We start from the raw sequence: 19,581 nt of genomic DNA, 5'->3' as shown, positions 1-19,581 counted from the left end.
TGGTTTTGTAGTTGAAGTTCTTGTACGTGTTCCTGTTGCTCAGAATTCTTGCTCAGAATGTTTTGGACAAGTTTTATAACTCTCCCCCACCCACCCTGCTCCTGGCTGAACTGTGGTGTAGTTAAGTCTGTGTTATTTTTTTATTATTCTTGTTTTAAAATCCAGCTATTTTCAGGTTCTCAACTTAAATAAGCCAGTAGGGGTTCAGTGGTTTTATATTTCCTTTCTAACAGAGACATTGCCAGCAATTGGACTGGGGCGAGGAGAACAGCATGCTTTAGGAAAATACAATCATGTTTTAAGGAAAACAGGAGGAATCTCTTGAAGCAGTGACACCTAACGTGCTTCAACACTAGCCCCTTTCTCTGGAATTTCCATCCTTTGTTCACTCACTTTTTACAGAGCATCCAGGAAGTTTTTCACACCCGGCTTCTAGTTTGCATCTCCTCCTGGAATGGAGGTGTGTGTTCATATATTGGCCAAACTTACCGCAAAGTACCTGTGAGCTGTCATGAAGCACTACACACAAATCTGGTATTTTTATATTACATATTAGGGATCTCTATTGTAGCCCAATTTATATCTGGAGTTAAAAAAATCCACCTTTTGTGTCGGTTATTTTGGGCAACTTTGAACTTTCAGTAAAGCCTCGCAATAAACCTGCAGTGAAGCCCTGCTGTCTGATAAAGCTACAGGAGACACTGATGTCAGCCTGTTGCATTCCAATGCTTTCTGCATTCCCTTCCTGGATTTTTGATTTGGGATTTTGGGGGCAGATGGGTAATAAAGCAGAATTGTAGCACCAAGCTATCCAGTGTGGACAGGCAAAGTGCTCTTAAGGTTTTGTCTGAGATCTATTTTGCCGTTAATTAAACCCTTTCTGTTTGAAGGTTCAGCCTATTTTATTATTTACTGTTCATCTTGACAGGGCGATTAGTGATAAATACCCTATTAATTGCCAACTTGCAATATCTATTTAAATTACTCTATTTAATTGCCCCAATATTAGTTTCTGATTACACAGATGGTAGTGGTGAAATTTTAATTACTTTTCTTTTAAAGAAAAATGCTGTAAAGAAAAACAAAACAAAAAACTTGAGAGCACATCAGCTTTTCTTATGGGGACAGAAACTGACATTGAGGCTATTAAGGATGAGAGACTGTTCAAGAGGCAATCAATAGGCTTTTCCTCATGAATCTCCCAAAAGTGGTCAACAGGAAGCAACAGGGTGGAATGAACCTGCAATTCGGAAACTTTAAAATCCCCTCTGCTAACTGGGGAAAGAGGCACCTTTCCTGGTGGAAGCTGTCTTCAATGTAGCAACCCAGCACAGAATCTCTCCAGCAGCTGTACACAGTGTCTGCCTTATGTTTCCTTTTCGAATGGGAGCCTTTTGGAGACAGGGAGCCATATTATTTCCGCCCCCTGTATAAACCACTCTGGGAACTTTTTGTTTAAAAGTGACATACACATATTCTTAACTTCAGTCTACTTATCATCATCATCATCATCATCATCATCAATTCTATTTTATTTTATTATATCAGGGGCCTTTGCTGAATGGGACTTAGTTGTGAGTTAATGTTATAGGAGGCTCTTGGCCATAGGGAAGGACATGGCTAATTAATATCGTGCCCAGAGAGTGCTGTGTGTGGAACCCTCCTTTTAATTCCAGTTCCACCTGATGTCAGAAAAGCAATGCTTCAACAGCACTAAAAATACTCTAGTGTGGAAGCATCCCTCGAGTCCAGTGGTTCAGCTGTTCATTAGCTGAGGATGAGGCCTGATCCAGCAGCCAGATCCCCACTTCTTGGCCTCCACTTACCTCTCCTGGGGCTTTTATGCATGGCAGGTTTTACTGTGAGTTTATGGGGAGGCTTTACTGCTAACCCGAAGTTGTCCACACAAATAGTGGATTTTTTTTTTACCCTGGATATAAATTGGGCTACGCTGTAATGCACAGTGAAAAACCCAAATTGTGTGTGAACTGCTCCCCATTAACTCACAGGGACTTCGGGGTGAATCTAGCCGATATGTGAATGCACCCCCTCCCTCCTGGAGGAGATGTGAGTTAATCGGCTTCAAAAGCCCCAGGTGAAAAGTTTCCAGATCCAGCTTTTATATCCTGAATGATCTTTCTCTTCCTAGTCAAGGCCCTTCCTCCCCTCTCCTTCCTTTAGGTCTAAACCAGGAGTCTTGTTTTGCTTTTGACTCATTTGTAACTCTTTGTTGAATTAGCATCTTCTGTAGTCAGAGGAACCCGGAAGAATAAGGTGTGGGTAGGGGTGGAATTGCTCCTAAACCTGCAGCAAACCAAGGCTGTGGGCTGGGGAGATGGACATGGCAGATTGCCAGGGTAGGGCTGGCTGGTCTTCACCACCTTGATGCCAATGTGTGTGCCCTGGCACTATGGCATTCTAAAGCCCACCACTCAAGACATTTTGCTTCCCAACTTCTGAATTTTCATTTTCAAGGCCCTCATTTTCAGAAACATCCCTTCCCCTGCCTCTGCACTAGCTTAAACCCATATTGGCTGCTTGGAAACTGGAGGACTGAAATGTGTCACAGGAAACCTGGCTGGATTCTGCAGGACGGCACACCCACAACACTCTTAAGTTTAAGAGCAGAAAAGCCATCTGCCAGGGATGGAAAATTGGTGCTAAGAGGCGTGCAGCCTGGAGAGTGGCCAGGAATTCTGCTCTCATACCCACCTGCCCAACTGGAACATGAACTTGGTTTTTATCAGTAGCCGGTAGGCGAGAAATTGGATGGATCTTTCCCCCGATTATGTTTTTGAGATTGGGTGCAAAGAGCCTTGCAGATTCTGGCTCTGAGGAACACAAAAAGGGAAAGGGGGCAGTGATTGTGCCTGGCAGGCCAGAGGGAGCCTTCGGGGATTTCTCTGTTCCTTCTCCTTCAGCAGCCAAAGGACCAAGAAGCCCAAGGCAGCTGGCAGAATTCTGTAGATCTTGGGCCTTTCCCTGAGACTCCTGTTTAGTTATTGAATTGTCTAACCTGCCTCATAAGGAGCACAGGAAACCTCCTTCTACCGAGTCAGACCACTGGTCCATCTAGCTCAGTATTATCTGACTAGAAGCGGCTCTCTGGATTTTCAGGCAGGAGTCTCTCCCAGCAGGATGCCTCTGAGTACCAGTTGCAGGGGAGGAACAGCAGCAGGAGAGAGGGCATGCCCCCCTCAGCTCCCACCTGTGAGCTTCCCAGAGGCATCAGGTGGGCCACTGTGGGGAACAGGATGCTAGACTAGATGGGCTTCCTCGGGCCTGATCCAGCAGGAAGGCTGTTCTTATGTATTTGGAGATGCTGCCAGAGACTGAACCTTTCTGCATGCAAAGCAGATGTTCTGCCAGTGAGCTACAGTAATTAATATTAACATACTTTGTTCTGAAGACATATATTTTGCTATTTGGCTAAAACATTCTCAGACTGGCTCACTACAGTTGCAGTAATACACACATAAAGCCCAACAACCTCCCCCTCCACAAATCCACATATTTACACACAAACCCGCAGCTTTTAGTACCCTTGGGCATGGCAGAGTGGCCTATCCATTGTGCCCCAGAACAAGAAGCAATCTGTCAATCAATAACATCCAGATAGATAGATAGATAGATAGTCCTCTTAAAACCCACAGAAGATTTTAAAAAATTCTATGAGACAGAATTGTGGTAGCTGCTAGGATAAGACTGCCGTAGGGAAAAGAGGACAGGTCTCTTGTAGCTTTTCCTATAGCACGGCATTTTGGCAGCTGCAGCGGGGGAGGTTCAGGAGACCTGTCCTCTTTTCCATATAGCAGCCCTGTGCTGGAGTGTCTCTTTACACCTCTGTCCACATCAGAAATGAAAGGTCTTTGCCCTCCTTGAGGGTTGGGAATTCTCTCTGGTAAGAGATACCCTTCTATTACAGCAGAGTGCACAGAGGCAAAACACAGCGGAGTCTGCCCATGCATGCATGTTTGCTAAGAGCAGAAAGAAACTTGGAGCCAGTTCATAGTTTCAAATCAATATGAGGAGTCTTTATTGGAGAACTCCATAGGAAAGTGGAGAGATAGAATCTCTACTCTATCTAACTAGCTGGATGCAGACAGATGTATGGTGCAGAGAGAGAGGCGAGCCAGGAAGGAAGTCTCTGAGAGTAGCAATCTACATATCAAAGGGATAGTGTTAGAGCAGTAGAGAGGAGGAATGACCAATGTCTTGATCCCTCTAGCCCTCTGACTCACTAGTCTGTCTCCCTCTGTCATTGAGGCATGAGGCAGCGCAGAGTCCTTCGCTTCCACTGAGAAACCTCAAGAGAGACCTGCTTAGGTGGCCTGTTCTCCGGGTGGGGCAGGGGAGAGCTAGAAGACCACAGCCCCTTCCAGCAATGACATCTTATGCATCTCTGGCCCTGCTTGCAAGAGATGCTGTCTGCTGAGAAAGAGATTCATGGAAGGGCTTCTAACAGCCTTCAAACAATAGGTTTCAGCCACTTGTCACAACTTGCCAGGGGAGGGTGAGGCAGCTCGTAGAAATCTCTGCAGTGGTTTTCAGGCCCTTATAATCCTGCCACATCCCTAGGCTGGCATTACCGTTTGGCAGCTGCCCAGAGTAATACTTCATACAGCACATTGGCTTGCGGCTTCAGTTGGAAACAGGAGCAGAAGTACATAGGAAGCTGCCTTCTACCGAGTCAGACTTTTGCTCCACTCACTCATTATTGTCTACACTGACTGGCAGCAGCTCTCCTGGGTTTCAGGCAGGAGTCTCTCCCAGCCCTACCTGGAGATTTTATCTTGCACAGAGATTACTCCTCTGGGGGATGGGGGCCTCATAGTAGTGGGCAATTTAATCATAGAGAGATGGGGTTGGTGACCCACGTGTAGAGCGCACGGTGACCTGCCTGCCTGGTACAGATGTTACAAAGTGTCTAGATAGGCTGTTGGGCAGTGCTGGAGAGGAGTCGGCTGTCGTGGTGCACGTTGGCACCAAAGATGTTGGGACATGCAGTCAGGAGGTCCTGGAGGCCAAATTTTGGCTGCTAGGTGGCATATTGAAGCCCAAGACCCCCTGGGTAACTGGCTGAAGGACAGGCAGCAGAGCGTGGGAATAAATGGACAGTCTTCACAAGGGAGGAAAGTAAGAAGTCCCCAGAGATCTGTACTTGGACCAGTGCTCTTTAACTTGTAATCATTAATTTAATGACCTAGAAATTGGGGTTATCAGCCAAGTGGCCAGATTTGCAGATGACACTAAACTATTTAGGGTAGTGGAATCCACAACAGATTATGAGGGGCTCCAAAAGGAGCTCTCCATACTAGGGATGTGCAAAACATTTGTGTGGCAATGTTTCGTCTTGAAATGGTCTGTTTTGAGCTCCAAAAAGAACACCCTTTAAATAAAGGGCCTGTTTCAAGCTTGCAACAAATCAACCCTGACTCCATCGAAACATTTTGACATTTCAAGCGCCATTTTGGAGGCCTGTTTTCCCCTTGCTGATTGGTTTTCTGGCACTGGCTTCTGATTGGCTTGCAATCTCCTTGCTTCTTGGTTGGCTTGTTATATAAATCAAGTGTTGTCATGGACAACTGTGCCCCATTGGCTGGGGGTGGGGGAGGGAGAGGGGTACACAAATTGAGGGCATTTCAAAATGTGTCCAAAGGGACTGGGAGACAGAGAGAGCCCTTATAGTGTGCTTCTCTTGAAGGAGGATACATCAGGAGGAGAGGAGTAAGGAATTGAAGAAGGTTTGCTTTTTTCAGCGCTGAGTATACTATGCTGTGCTATTGCTGCTGTAACTATCTGGTGGTTTTGCTGGATCTCAGACTGACAAACTTGGGTGCCTTCCTTCATTGAGTTGGGATTTGTTTTGTTTGTGAAATAGTGTTGTAGTAAGAAATGGACAGTGGCAGCTCTGTGTGTGTAATGTTTCTTGGTGGTTGCTGTGAAGAGCTCAGTGTCTGGCCTTGAGACTAACTGGTGCTTCACTCACAGCTCTGGGCTGCTCTGCAATCTGCATTGCAAGATGTACTCAGTCAAAATGTGGCTGAAGTCGCTCTAGTTGAGCTTATGGCTATGACTGCTGCTAAGGGTGTTGCTGTGGCAGCTGTTTCAATGCTAGGAAGCAATGTAAGGAGTCATAATTGTGTGTGAGAGAGCAACTTGTGCCAATCATGTTATTGCAGTGCAGGCACTGTGGCTGGCAGTAGATCCTGGGTCAGTGATTCTTTTCTGGACTGTATTTGAAATGTGTGTTCTGTGTTGGGAGAGACAGATTTCCTTTTACTGTGTGCTTCTGTAGTGCTTTTCAAGCCAGGGTTATAAAATACATTGCAAATTGCAATACAAAGCTTTTTGTGCACTCTGTGCTGCAGTTTGCTCTGGCTATAGGGAACAATGTGGAAACCCAAAATGCTCCATTGTGTCCCATGGGTAGCTCCTAGGAACACCAAGATGGGTTGGGTGGTAGGGCATGATGTGTGCTACTTACCACCCAGGCCACAAAAGAAGTGGGCAAACTGGCAAGTTTTAACAAATTTTTAATCTTTCCCCCAAACCTCCATAGAGTCTTCCCCATTTTGTTTGTGGGTTGGGTCAGGCATAGGTAGCACCCATCACAACCTGCCACCCAACCCTCTTTGGTGTCCTTAGGAGCTCCCCATGGGGAACAATGGGGTGTTTTGAGTTTCCCCACTCTTCCCATGGCTGAAACAATCAAAGCATTTTGAGTTGGTTTCATTGAAACTACCGGTCAGACTGGTTGTTTTCACTAATGAGCCCCTGGTGGCGCAGTGGTAAAACTTCCACCCTGTAACCAGAAGGTTGCAAGTTCAATCCTGACCAAGGGGCTCAAGGTTGACTCAGCCTTCCATCCTTCCGAGGTCGGTAAAATGAGTACCCAGAATGTTGGTGGGCAATATCCTGAATCATTGTAAACCGCTTAGAGAGCTTCCAGCTATAGAGTGGTATATAAATGTAAGTGCTATTGCTATTGCTATTGCTATTGCTAAAACATTTCAGCCATCTGAGTTTTGTTTTGAGCTTGAAACAAAACACAAAATCCGTTTTGTGCACATCCCTACTTCAAATTGGGTATGTGAGTGACAAAATGGCAAATGCACTTCAATGTAAGCAAGTGTAAAGTGATGCATACTGGAGCAAAAAAACCCCACCCAATTTCACATTTACACAGATGGTCTCTGAGCTGTCAGTGACTGACCAGGAGAGGGATCTTGGGGTTGTGGTGGACAACTCACTGAAAGTGTCATCTCAGTGCGCGGCAGCTGTGAGAAAGGCCAATTCCATGCTAGGGATCATTAGGAATGGGATTGGAAATAAAAATGCTTATATCATAATGCCCTTATACAAAACTATGGTGTGGCCACATTTGGAGTACTGCATACAGTTCTGGTCACCATATCTTAAGAAGGACATTGTAGAATTGGAAAAGTTGCAGAAGAGGGCAACCAAGATGATCAGGGTCCTGGAGTATCTTCCTTATGAGGCAAGACTACAACACCTGAGGCTTTTTAGTTTAGAAAAAAGACAACTGCGGGGAGACATGATAGAGATCTATAAAATCATGCATGGTTTGGAGAAAGTGGAGAGAGAGAAATCCCACCCCCAACACTAGAACCAGGGGTCATCCCATGAAACCGAAGGCTGGGAGATTTAGGACCGACAAAAGGAAGTTGTTTTTCATACCACACATAAGTAATCTATGGAATTCTCTGCCACGGGATGTGGTAATGGCCACTAGCTTGGATGGCTTTAAAGGGGGCTTAGACAAATTCATGGATGACAGGTCTACCAGTGGTTACTAGACTGATGTCTGTGGGCCACCTCCAGCCTCAGAGGCACAGTGCCTCTCAATACCAGTTGCAGGGGAGCAACAGCAGGAGTGAGGGCCTGCCACACCTCTTGCCTGTTGCCTCCCCAGAGGCATCTGGTAGGCCACTGTGTGAAACAGGATGCTGGACTAGATGGGCCTTGGGCCTGATCCAGCAGGGCTGTTCTTATGTTCTTATGTGATGCTGTTAGGATTGAACATCTTACAACACTCCCATATAGACTCCCATCCCAGTGGAAACCAAGGTGGATCCTACTTAGCAAAGGGGACCATTCATGCTTGCTATCACAAGACCAGCTCTTCTTCCCCAGAGCTTCCTTTGAGAGTTAGGCACTCATCTCACATCATCTCAAATAGATTCGGCTGTTTCCTGTGTTTTCAAAACCTACCAAAGCTGTTTGAGCAACCCTGGGTGAAAGGCAGTTTGGGTGTGTGCTATGGGAAGCCCCTACTTCGGGCTCCTTTTAATCCATCCCCCTTTGTTTTTTGGTCACCAGCCATGAAGTACAATCTTGCTTCATGTTTATCCAGGGTGTATTTAGATGCCTGAAGCATCTGATCCTAAATTCTCTTGCAAGGGAGAAAGTCTCTTTGAAGACAGGGGGCAGACTTCTGAGTGCATGTATACAGAGGTTGTGCTGTGATTTAACCACCTCACACCTTGTTCATGTCTCCGAACCACCCATGGAGGATGGAGGACATTTGCTTCATCAAGTCCTCTATGCACATGAATGCACCCCGCTTAACACTGAAGGTGTTTGCTTAATGCTGTCCACAGCTGTTAGGGTTGCCGGTGGAAACTCTGACTCCTGCTCTGAAGGTGAATTTCAGAGCATGCTTTCACAGATGGCATGCAGGCCAGCTGCTCTGTTTATCCCTGTTTTGGCAACGCCTGGAGCAAAACCTGATGAAATTCCAGCCAGTGGGCACCACCCCTTTAATTAGTTAAGGAGGAGAGGGGGTTGTCAGGTTGAACTCGTTGGGCAGGAGGCTAGATGCTCAGTTCTGCTATGCGTGGCATGTTTAACAATTGTGCCATGATGCTGTAGTTGACCACTACAAGGGATCAGTCCAGGACCTCCATCAGATTCCATCCTAACAGTTCACACTTCATAGTTTTATTTAAGAAAAGCAAGTTTCTATTTCTCCGGTTTAAAAAGATATGAAGGCTTCTGGGATCTCAGACCCTTCAATGTTTCACAGGTGTGGTAGTAGTAACTTTATTTCCGTGCATGCTCAGGAACAAAAACAAAACAAAACAAACAAAAACCCTAGTAACAACAACAGTAGTATATATCTAATATAGCCTGAAATTAACATGAATTATTTCACAAGTGAAAACAGGGTATTCCCATGCCAAGCCTCCCATTATGTATTGCTCTAGATACTTCTCTGTTGTCTACTGTATTTATTTACCCTGCTGTCCTCCACTGATCTAAAACATGGCTTTTGCTCTTTTGGTTAAAGACAGATGAACCTTGGTTTCTCATTTTGGTTTATTTCAAGCAAGTAGGTTAGAATAAACCAAGTCCAGTTGGTTTAGGCATCATAATAGGTTTGTTCCTAACCCATCAGAAATATGCTTCTTCCGACTCACTCACAGGTATGGGAAGGGGATTGCATACTCCTGAGGCTAAGAGTTGTCACGTGGAAGCAATGTTTAACTGTGGGTTCTTGTGATGGCTGAACCTGCCCTTAGACCTCGGAATCACAAGAGCAGGTGAACTGAGTTTTTTTTTGTGACTGGCGCTCCCAAGATCCTTCTCTTTTTCAAAATGGGTTGGGTCAGATTTTGACTGGCTCTTGCCCCCTTACTGATCCTGGCCTCCAAGGGTAAAACTATGGGCAACCATTCTTCTCCATGGCTCATAGAAACTTGAGGGTTATTTGGATAAAGGTTGTGGCATGGAGGGGTTAGACTCTTCTCTTCACTCCATCCACACACCATGGCCCCCCTGATCCAAATCAGGCCCTTGCACTGTTGGTTTTTGAAAAAAGAAAACAATATTGGGAGTCCTAGACACGTTTCCTATATCATGTTTAGTCTTGAGACACGATGCAAGATCTGCACTGGAAATAACCAGCATGCTGAATTTTGGTGCTCTAGATTAAATTTTCCCATTGAAGACAGTCTGCTCTGCATCATTTCCCATAAAAACCTTCTGCTACTGAACAGACAGATAAGTTAGGTTGGATTGGAATCCATCCTCTGGGTCAGGCACGGCAGGTATTTTATGAGATTCCCCACTATTGCGTGTGGCTGCTTTTCTAGAAAACAGTGGATGATCAAAGCAAGCTGGACTCTAAACCAGCAGGGAGCCTGTTGGAGTTTTAATTTCCTTTTTATTAAACCAGATTGTTTCAGTTATAAATACATGTTTTCTTTTTCTTTTTTAAAAAACCACTGTTATATACTGTATGATAGGCAGCACAGCTTCCATATTGCAAAGCAAAATTGCCCCAGGGAAACCACACAGAATAGCTTTTCTGTAGGCTTCAGAATAAGAGACCTCCCAATAAAAATTCAGTTAGTGCACACTTCTTGCCCATTTGTCTCCAGAGTCATTCTGTAACAGAACTGGGAAGGAATTATAAGGACCAAATTAGAAGTGTAGTAGAAGTTCCACTGGTGGTGGTGGTGGTGGTGGTGGTTCTTCTTCTTCTTCCTCCTCCTCCTCCTCAAAATGTTTATACCCTGCCTCATGTTCCCTCTAACAGGGATTCCCAGATATTGTTGACTGTGACTCCCATAATCCCCAAGCAAAAGCCATTGCAGCTGGGGATTCTGGGAGTTGTAGTCAACAACATCTGGGAATCTCTCTTAGAGGGAACACTGACCCCACCCCTTCACTGCACTACTGTTCAAGAATCAATATTGTAATATTGATACAATGCAGACTAAAAATTTAATAAAGTTTAAAAAGTTAAGACCAGACTAAAACCACAATTCTTTATAATTGAAATTATCAATGAAAAGCTGAACACTAAGACACCAGCCAGATAAAAGCAGAAGATAAGATATTTAAAGGTGTCTCTATAAAGATGCATCTTCAGTTGTAAAAAACACGAAGCATGGCGAAGCTCTCCTGGAAGGTTTCCAAAGTTGAGGGGGCCACCACTGAAAAGGCCTCGTCTCTAGTCAGCTAGCCGCATCTCCATTAGTGGTGGGGCCATGAGCAGGGCCTGAGATGCCTCAGTGGAGGGCCCTGGCAGGTTCATATGGCAAAGACTTTCAATGTCTTTGTCTTTTCTATCACTTCAAAGAGCAACTGTGGAGAGATGTGGAGGCCTGTCAAGGGCTACTAGTCAAGATGTCTAAATGGAGCTTCCCAAGGGCATAGCTAGGTTGGCCTTGGGGGCACGATCTGAGGATGGGGCACGCTGCCTGTCTTTACTGCTTGCCTGCTCACCTGTTTACTATCACTGGCCCACCTTTGCCAGGTGCCAACCTGTTGACTCTCAGCCCCAAATCTGCAGCAGCTGCACCACATAACATTGCAGAGACGATGTGGCCGCTCTTCCCCATGCCAGCGAGAACAAGGGGATTCTGAAATGGATCCCATAATCCACTCTGGGCACCCATAGCAAAGCCTAGTATGGCTGGACCTAGAATACGCCAATGTCTCCCGTGTGAGGAGCGTTGTTGTTCCTGAGTTGCCCTGCACCCTCTAATGTGGCGAGGGGACTGGCTTGGCAAGTGGTGAAGTGGGCGTAGTGCCACCCGGGACATCCTCAGGGCAAGTGAGGTCGCTCCCGTCCCAAGATATTTCTGGGATAGACCCAGAACCCGTCTGGTGTGTCGTTCATTTGGGTTGGTGGTAGGTAGGCCTCCCTGGCTTTCCACCTGTTGTTGAACTACAACTCCCATCATCCCCAGCCACGATGGCTGTGGAGAGCCAAGGTTTGGTTGCCTGCCCCTGATATGGATGGATTCTCTCCCATTGCCCCTGTTTACCAGAAACGGGCTCTGTTTTTTGTTACTTGTCTCGGGACTACCTTGTTCAATACAATACAGTTCAATATTGTGTTGAATACAATCGTTCTTGGATTTCGTATTGTTTCTATAGGTATTGAAGAGGCTACTAGGAAAGTCTTCCAATGTGTTCAAAGTCTTAAGATTTCACATTAAGAAAGCTAATTTATGCTCTCTAGCGTCTGCCCATAGCTGACTTTAATTGTTCTCCAGCTGGCAACGCAGCTTTAAGCAAAACATTTGGCCTTTTTAGAGTCTTTGGCGAGAAAAACCAGATTTCAGGTCATGATTGATTTGCTTGTTCTACAATTCTGCCTGTTCTGAATGGGGTTACACTCCCCCTAAAAGATCAGGTACACAGCTTGGGAGTGTTCCTGGACCCAAAGCTCTCCCTGGTTTCTCAGGTTGAGGCAGTGGCCAGGAGTGCTTTTTATCAACATTGGCTGATACATCAGCAACGTCCATTTCTAGAGATGAATGATCTTAAAACAGTGGTACATATTCCGGGAACCCTCAGACTAGATTACTGTAATGCGCGCTATGTGGGGCTGCCTTTCTACGTAGTCTGGCAACTACAATTGGTACAGAATGTGGCAGCCAGATTGGTCTCTGGGACAACATGAAGAGACCATATAACACTGGTTTTGAAAGAACTGTACTGGCTGCTGCTATGTTTCCAGTGCTGGTTATTACCTATAAAGCCCTTAGCGGCTTCAATCCAGGCTATTTAAGAGAGCGTCTCCTTAGTCATGAACCCTGCTGCCTTTTACGATCTTCTGGAGAGGGCTGGTTATGGTTGCCATCAGCTCATCTGGGGGCGAAGCAGGACCGGGCTTTCTCTGAGGCTGCCCCGGGGCTTTGGAATATGCTCCCCGTTGAAATTAGAGCATCTCCTTCTCTGTTTGTTTTCAGGAAGACCCTCAAGACTCTCCTGTTCTCACAAGCTTTTAATTATAATTAATTTTAATAATTTGTTTTATATTCTTTTTATTGTGTTTTATGTATTTTAATCTCTGATTTTTAATATTGAAATTTGTACATTGCCTAGAGATGTACATATCAGGTGGTATAAAAAAATGATAAATACATAATAATATGTAGAATACAAATTAGTTTTAATAAGTACAAAGTCAATTACATAATCCCTGCTAACTTGGCAAAGAGGCACCTTTTAACATGGTGATTCTCTTTATTTAGCAGGAGGAGAGTAACTGGCCCTATCCATCCCCAGCACAGAACCTTCAGTGACTGTTGCTGGTGTCTATCTGATGTTTCTTTTTAGATTGTGAGCCCTTTGGGGACAGGGAGCTATCTTATTTGTTTGTTAATTCTCTGTGTAAATTGCCCTGAGCCATTTTTGGACGGGTGGTATAGAAATCGAATTAATAATAATAATAATAATAATGATATAATACTATGGGAGTTCCGACTACAAACAGACAAACATCTGCCACACAATACACCAGATATAACTGTAGTCGAGAAGAAAGAAAAACGAGTTGAAATAATCGACATAGCAATGCCAGGGGATAGCAGAATAGAAGAAAAAGAAATAGAAAAAATCACCAAATACAAAGATCTACAAATTGAAATTGAAAGGCTGTGGCAGAAGAAGACCAAAATAGTCCCAGTGGTAATTGGCGCCCTGGGTGCAGTTGCAAAAGACCTTGAAGAGCACCTCAACACCATCGGGGCCACAGAAATCACCATCAGCCAATTACAAAAAGCAGCTTTACTGGGAACAGCCTATATTCTGCGACGAGATCTATAATAATATCAGCAACAACATTGACAATAAAATACAGCCATCCCAGGTGCTTGGGAAGGACTCGATGTCTGGATAAAACAAAACCAGTCAATAACACCCGTCTGACTGTGTAAATAAATAATACTATAATAGTAATAAAACAATGGAGTAAAGAAATCTGAAAATGTCAAAGAACATTTCTGATCTATATGGACAACAGGACAGATGTTTTGTGTTTGTGTAACAAGTAAGAGGGGCCCAATTTAAAGTTCTATTTAGGTGGTGCTCCATGTAGCACAGTGGTCAAGCCTCTGCTTGGCAGGCAGGAGGTCTCAGGCTCCCTGCCTGGCAGCATCTCCAGGTAGGGCTGGGATAAACCCCTGCCTGAAACCTTGGCCAGCTGCTGCCAGTCAGTGTAGACAGTTCTGAGATAGATGGACCAGGGGTCTGACTTGGCGTAAGGCAGCTTCCTATGGTCCTATGACTGAGGAACATTAGTGGTACAAAGACTGGACCTCTTGGAAGGGATGCCCTGTTCATATGATGGGGCTGCCCACCGCAACTCAGGAAGTATTTGGCTGAGCTTGTGACAGGGTGTGATATGGTTGGATATTTCCTGCCAGATGCCCCGTGGTATATCTTAGATGTAGTAAATGTAAATTAATTCAGGTTATAATTTCAGGAAAATAAATGAATGGGACACATATTAACTATCAGTGAAAAGACAAGCAGTTTAATCAGTTAATTTTAATTAATTAAAACACAAACATATAAACACTTCTATAAAAGGAAAAGAAAACATTATTTGACCATTCTCTTGCTGCCACGAGTAATATTTTGGACAGTTGCATCTGTTGAGAATTATTCATTCATTCATTCATTCATTCATCTTGTACATTTATATCCCACCTTTCCAATTCTTAGGAAAGCTCAAGGCCATTTACAAGTCTTAAAATGCAACAGTTCAAAACGTGAACACAGTAACATATTTTCAGTCCTAGTCCAGTTAACTTTTATCCGGCTTTGTCTGAGTACTAACTTCAAGGTCTGGAGCCTTCCCAGATTCATTGGGCTGTGTATGACTTGTGCTGAGATGCTTTAAAACATCTGGCAGCTTGGGATGCAACTGGAGCAGATGTGGTACAGTATCACAGTGGGGTTGTTCCTGACAACTCCAACGCGTGTCTAAAAATAACAACCCCTCTTTAAAAAACTAAAAACAAACAAACCAGGCAGTAGGAAAAGCTCTTTAACGCCCCCCTCCTTTTATAACAGCAAGACTGAAGACATTTTTTAATGAGCAAGATCTTTTCAAAGCTAACGTTCAGTTTTTCTACTGCTGTTGGCCATCTCTGAGCACATTCTGCATCTAATTGGAAAAGGCAGTCATGGAGAACAGCTCTTATCTGGCTCCCTTTCAGGATTACAGTATTCCGCTTTTGGGAGTTGGGAGCTGTGCAGGCAAAGAAGCCAGGCTCCTTGTCGTCTCTGATTTTGGGTGCGGATAAACTTGCAAAGAACTGGACAGATGTGCTTCTCGCCCTGCTCCATCTGGAATCTCTCCTCTGCTCCATTCTGGGCACCAGGGCTCAAGGAGAATGTTGATAAGTTGGAAATGCTTTAGAGGAGACCTACAAGGATGATAAATAGTCTACAAGAAAGGGCTTAAGTAGCTGCATATGTGTAGCCTAGAGAAAGAAGATTAAGTAGGGACGGTGGGAGAGAAACCTTGGCCATTTTAAAGCATTTGTTTCCAAGATCGATTGAGGAGAGAGCAAGAAGCAAAGTGTTGAAGTCACAGTTGGGTAGATCTGTAGTCTAAATATTGGGTGTGCAGCAGTGGAGATAAGAGCAGTTCACAGTTACACTTTTAAATTTACTGTCTTTTTCTTTAAAGAAGATGTATGACCGAAGACAGGAGGGAGTGATGCTCTGTGCTGGATCTTATAGTGCTGGGGAAACGGGAGTGATCCAGGGATTGAAGAAGTGCTTTTCCTGCAAGGGAAGGCTAAAGGGTTTGAAGCATTTTAGTTGAATGAAAAAAGGCAGCTAAGGGGTAAAATAATGCTTGGTGTGCAGAAAGTGAGCAAAGAGTAGTTTTAAAATTGATTGACAGGAGATTCCGGACAGAAAGGGTGGTTAAGGGATGGCAGGGGTTGTTCTCAAACCTAGGGTTCCAGACTGCAACGCCCATTGTTAATTTTTCAACGCTGCCTTGTCTTTTTACAAATATACAGGTACTGCGTGAGTCAGGGGCTTTCAAACTTGACTCCCCAGATGTTGTTGGACTACTGTTCCCATCACCCCCTGCCGCAATGGCCAGTCTCATCATCCCCAGCCTTTGGCCATTGGGACTGAGGATGATGGGAGCTGTAGTCCAACGACATCTGGGGACTCAGGTTTGAGAAGGCTGCATTGGAAACTAACCAATGAGAGCTTTGGTTTAAAATCTTGGTGGCGGGGGGAGTGAAAGGGGGGATGTTGGGCTTTCCGCTATCTTCTTTTGGGTCACTGGTGCTGTTTTGCAGGGCCTCCATCCACCGTTTCCCCCACAACCTGTTGGGGTTTGTCTCCAACATAACCTTCCTCCAGGTTCTCCAGTGGAAAGGATCTTGGGGTACAAACCTCTCTCTACTGAGCGAGGTGGGCCGGTGGTCTGATTAGGCAGTTCCAGGTGGCTCCCACATAGTGGGCAGTCATCCAGTATGAAGCAGTCACCCTGGGAACTGGTCCTGGGAACCCCCCTGTGGGCCAGGATCTGCTGCGGCCTCCAGTTCTGTCGTGTGTCGGAAGCAGCCTGCCTCTGTGGCCGTGGGGAGGATTCTCTGCCCTCAGTTTTGTTTTTTTAACTGTCTCGCTCTTTAAACCCAAAGCCTTGCTGAACTGCAGCCAAGCCCAATTTTGCCTGCTAGCTGATCCCAAAACCCTGATGACACCAGTGAGGAATGGCTCAGCAATATTAGCTGGTCTCTGGAAACTTAATAGCCTATACTTCGGGTTACGTTTGGAAGCGGCGCAGAATAATTCATTTGGAGAGCATTTCCCCGACTTAGGGAAATGGCTTGCACGAGGGCTTCCAGGGAGTGTCCAGTGGGGAACTGATTCTGGGGGCTCACCAATGGAAAAAAGATCTAGCAGCTGAGTCCGGGGGTCTGTCTGGTTTTGCGTTTCACACCTGCAGTAGCAGCTGCCACCTTTTGATTGGTGGTGCTGTTTGTCCTGAACTCTGTGTGGATAGGCAGCAAGTGGAGACTCGCCATTTCTCTTCAGACCTTTGAAGCAGTCCACAGCAAACAACATCAGATCTGTCAGCACTTTGTGACAAAGGCAGGAACTGTGAAATAACCATGTCACACTTCCATTAGTTGATCCTAAGACTCTCCGCAGCGTTTTGTTCAAAAATGAATAATAAAAAAGGCCTCCAAAGTAAAATAGAGTTCTCAAAATGACAATGACGGAGAGAAAAGGCAAAAGCTTAAGCAGTGCACTAATTAAAGAGTGCCTAATCTCACATCACTGATTAAGCCAGCTTGCAAGGCTGGAGAGAGGTGATTGCTTTTTTCAAAGAGTTGTCCGACTTGTGAAAGACGGGACACTGCACAGGATGTCTGCGCACCCATCCTTTTGGCAAAACAGGTCTGGCAGGGTTTTGTGTTAGTTCCAAACCCTGCTTGACCGGAGAACAAGATGGAGTAGCAGAAGTGTCCATGTGCACCTTTTACCAGACCTCTTCCAACTCTTCTGAGAACTACCTCTGGCCTAAGGGAGGTCAGTATGATTAGATCTACATTGCAGATGGGAGAATTAAGAGAGATTATTTCCTGAGTCTGAATTTGAACTGGGAACTTGCTGACTCATGTGCTTAGGCTCACAGATGTAATATAGTGGCTATTGCAAATAAAATTAAATCTTGGGGGGGGGGAATAGTTTGGAAAGATCCACAAATGGGGGTCTTTGTACAAATGCAGGAGAGATGGGGATTTCATCTTGTGTTGGCTTTCTTGATGAGGTGAAGAGTCACTCTTGAGGTAGTGAGCATGAATTGTCCCCTTTGCTAAACTGGGTTCACCTTGGTTTGCATTTGGATGGGTAACGACATGCGAGTGCTGAAAGACATTCCCCTTAGGTGGGGATGGGGCCATAGCTTAGTGGAAGAGTATCTGCATGTTTGCATGCAAGGTCCAAGGTTCAATCCCTGGCAGCATCTCCAGGTAGGACTGGGAGAGACTCCTGCCTGAAACCTTGGAGAGCTGGTTCCAGTCAGAGTAGACAATACTGAGCTGATGGACCAGTGTTCTGACTTGGTAAAAGGCAGCTACTTATGGTATTATTATTATGACTATTATTCTTTATTCACACAGTCAGACAGTTGTTATTGACTGATTTGTTTATCCAGACATCGAGTCCCTCCCAAGGACCTGGGATGCCTTAATTTTATTGTCAATATTGTTGTTATAAATATCATTTCCCAGTAAAGTTGCTTTTCGTAAATGACTGACGGTAATTTCTGTGTCCCCTATGGTGTTGAGGTGCTCTTCAAGGTGTTTTGGAATTGCACCTAGGGCGCCAATTACTACGGGGATTATTTTGGTCTTCTTCTGCCACAACCTTTCAATTTCGATTTGAAGATCTTTATATTTTGTTATTTTTTTCTATTTCTTTTTCTTCTACTCTGCTGTCACTTGGTATTGCTATGTCAATTATGTTGACTTGTTTTTCTTTCTTCTCAACTACCATTATATCTGGTGTATTGTGTAGCAGATGTTTATCTGTTTGTAGTCGGAAGTCCCATAATATTTTTACATCTTCATTTTCTACAACTTTTTCAATTCTGTGGTCCCACCAATCTTTGGCTACAGGTAGCTTGCATTTTTTGCAGCTGTTCCAGTGTATCATCCCTGCTACCTTATCATGCCTTTGTTTGTAGTCAGTCTGTGCAATCTTTTTACAACAGCTGATCAGGTGGTCCACTGTTTCATCTGCTTCTTTACAAAGGCGGCACTTGCTGTTTGTTGTGGATTTTTTGACTTTTGCTCTTATTGCATTTGTTCTTAGTGCCTGTTCTTGCACAGCCGTCTGTTTCTTTCTTCAAGTTGCCATTCTTAAGCCACTGCCAGGTCTTGGTGATGTTTGGTTTTCTGGTTATATTGTGCAAATATTGACCATGCAGGGGCTTATTTTTCCATTTTTCTACTCGGTTCTTGACTTGTTCTTTCTTGTAGGCCTGCTTTCTTTCATTGGTATTGAATAGTTTCTCGTTATTGACCATTTGAAGTGCATCTTCTTCACTGTCCTTTATGTATTCTTCAAGGCCTCTTTTCTCCTCCTTTACTGTTTGATGGACCTGCAGCATTCCTCTTCCACCTGAGCTGCAAAGAAGGTATAACCTATCTACATCACTGTAGGGATGCAGTGCATGACTGATGGTCATTATTTTCCCAGTCTTACGATCTAGCATCTCTAGCTCTGCCTGAGTTCAGTCTATTATTCCTGCAGTGTATCTAATGATGGGTTTAGCCCTGGTGTTTATGGCTTGTATAGAGTTCCCGCCATTGAGTTTGGACTTTAAAATTTTTCTAACTCTCCTGATGTATTCACTTCCACTTTTTTTTTAACTTCAGTATATTTGATGTTACCAGCCTGAAGAATTCAGGTATTTGTAATGTTCTTTCTCTTTGAAATTCTTGATGTTGTTTCCATTGGGAAATTCTGTTCCTTCCCTTTTTGTTATTTTTCCTCTGTTCATTATTAATACAGCACACTTATCTAGTCCAAACACCATTGATTCAATTTCTAATTGGGACCTTCCATACAACTTCAAATCATCCATATAGAGCAGATGGTTTATTTTTCTTCTTCTTGTTGTTGTTGTTATTTACCCAGTCAGACAAGTGTTATTGACTGGTTTGTTTTATCCAGACATTGAGTCCTTCCCAAGGACCTGGGATGGCTATATTTTATTATCAATGTTGTTGCTGTTATTATTTTAGATATCATCGCAGAATATAGGTGGTT

At 44.4% G+C, this 19,581-nt stretch overlaps 1 protein-coding gene across 2 annotated transcripts in view; it reads left to right on the top strand.

Annotated features, from left to right (window-relative positions):
• ANTXR1 (ANTXR cell adhesion molecule 1) overlaps positions 1-19,581 on the top strand; it is a 158,098-nt gene that overhangs the window by 81,680 nt on the left and 56,837 nt on the right. The gene's annotated exons all lie outside the window — the stretch shown is intronic.

This window comes from Hemicordylus capensis, chromosome 8 (assembly GCF_027244095.1).
Source record: "Hemicordylus capensis ecotype Gifberg chromosome 8, rHemCap1.1.pri, whole genome shotgun sequence".
In the NCBI taxonomy this organism is placed as follows: Eukaryota; Metazoa; Chordata; class Lepidosauria; order Squamata; family Cordylidae; genus Hemicordylus; species Hemicordylus capensis.
Note: the sequence above shows the minus strand (reverse complement) of the source record. Positions and strands in the feature narration are given on the sequence as shown.